The 1,921-nt window shown below is 38.3% G+C and overlaps 1 protein-coding gene across 1 annotated transcript in view; it reads right to left on the bottom strand.

Moving 5' to 3' along the window:
- The window catches only part of LOC108749375 (CD151 antigen-like), a 129,483-nt gene that overhangs the window by 51,242 nt on the left and 76,320 nt on the right, over positions 1-1,921 (bottom strand). The window lies entirely within an intron of this gene.

Here is a 1,921-nt window from a genome sequence, read left to right as displayed (position 1 = left end):
GTTTTGCATTAAATATATACGTGTACATAAATTGTATATACATATATACATATGTGATGCATGTGCAATTAAATAAGTATAATGAAAAAGGTGCATGTCCTTAAAAAGTAATTAAAAGAAGTATAAGGTGTTAGGTAGCGATACAGCTAAGAAACTTTCGCGCGCGGTCACTTTTATGCAGCGTGAGATAAAATAAAAATAAAGAAACAGCTTACGACTGCCTAAGGAAGCGTTTAAGAAAGTAATCAACAAGTTTTCGACCGTCTATTGCCCAAGAAAGTAATCAACGCGAGCTTTAGTTTCAATGTCGGAATCTTCGTTACTGCTTGCTTATACTCGCTTGAACAATGGTTGAACTTAAAGCTCTTCTTGTTCCAGTTCGACGTAAACTTTGTCGGAACAACATCAGTGCGACTTCGCGGTTGCCGTGGATCAACACAGTGGCTCGAAAAGTTCTATTGTCAAATGTATTAACGTACCGAAAAATCATCTCTTTTTGATGTTGATCTTCAAAAAAATCTTCAAAAATTCAATCGTTCAAAAAATGTTCACATCTATTCTCGTGAAATATGCTTTTCAGTAATAAAGGAATATAACATTTGATCATATAGATTCGCATGTCGTCTGCAGACGACAGTTAACAAAAATCGAGAAAAGATTTCTTGTTCAGACAATTTATAGTGCGCCCCGGAATTGCATTCGGAAAACGCTTCCTCGAAAGCAACTCTCACCTTTAGACGACAGACGTTGAAGCGCTTCTTCCTCTGCGAAGGAGCGAGTTAAGTTTAATGTCGTTAGAATTCAGAAGAGCAAGGAATGCTCCGCTTGCCGTCGTTATGTCGCGGATGCTGGCAAAGGTATCGGAAAATTGACGTAATTCGATAATCGCGTACTCGATGGGTCCCACGCCAGATATGTACGTGTGTAGCGTATATTGGCGCAGATAAGAAGGTATGATCGGCGCCGTAGGACATTGATCGAGTATCGAGAGAGTAATTTTCGCGTCGATTCGAAGCGAAAGCAGCGCGCGTTGGCACGAGCCCAAGCAAAGACGATTCATAGATTTTTATTTAAGGGATCAGGGTTAGCCATAAGGGACCACCGTCACCTACTTTTCCGTTATACGAACAGCTTTACTTACACGAGCGACGTATTAACTTCAGATGAATTCTTGAAGTTGCGTTACATTCTCAAAATAAACGATTCGCGTTTATTTTTTTTTTCAGATTTCTTAGATCTGTTTCGAAAGAAAGAATAAATCTTTTTCCCTCGATATTAGCAGTTACTTGAATTATAGTACAAATGGCGAAATGGTAAAGTAAAAAGAGAGCCTCAGTCACATCCAATGGAGCCAACCTTGGATTTGGCACATAATGTCGTTTTACGTTGCCAAGAAATGTGAAGGCTCACCTACGCTCTAATGCATCGCATCCACTATCTCCGCTCTTCCCCTTGCCATCCTTTCCTTGTGATTCTTTCGTATGCATACGCGAGTCGCATTCCATGTAAGAATGCATGAGAACGCCAAGTATTTTGCTGCACGAAAAGCTGACACGACAGATTGCATGGGATATTTCAGTTCTTTGCACGTGTAACGATTATACCCGCATTGAAAAAGCAGTGAGATAAAGTTGAACATGTCGAAACGACGTCGTCGTTAAATATCTGTATTCTAGATGATACAACTTGATATCTAATAACCTCGTAATTTATAGGGGAAAGTTGCCGAATGCGTATCACTTAATTTATTTTGTATTATATTTCTTATTTGATATCTGATTTGTATGCAAATAAACGTTGGAAATTGTAGCTTGATATTTCATGTACTTATATTTTTCATCGATAATAAATTAATTTATTATGAGCCTTTTCGCAATACATTGTAATAAAGATACGATTTTTGCAACTGATCGTGGATCTA

This window comes from Trachymyrmex septentrionalis, unplaced genomic scaffold (genome assembly GCF_001594115.1).
Source record: "Trachymyrmex septentrionalis isolate Tsep2-gDNA-1 unplaced genomic scaffold, Tsep1.0 scaffold29, whole genome shotgun sequence".
NCBI lineage: Eukaryota > Metazoa > Arthropoda > Insecta > Hymenoptera > Formicidae > Trachymyrmex > Trachymyrmex septentrionalis.
Note: the sequence above shows the minus strand (reverse complement) of the source record. Positions and strands in the feature narration are given on the sequence as shown.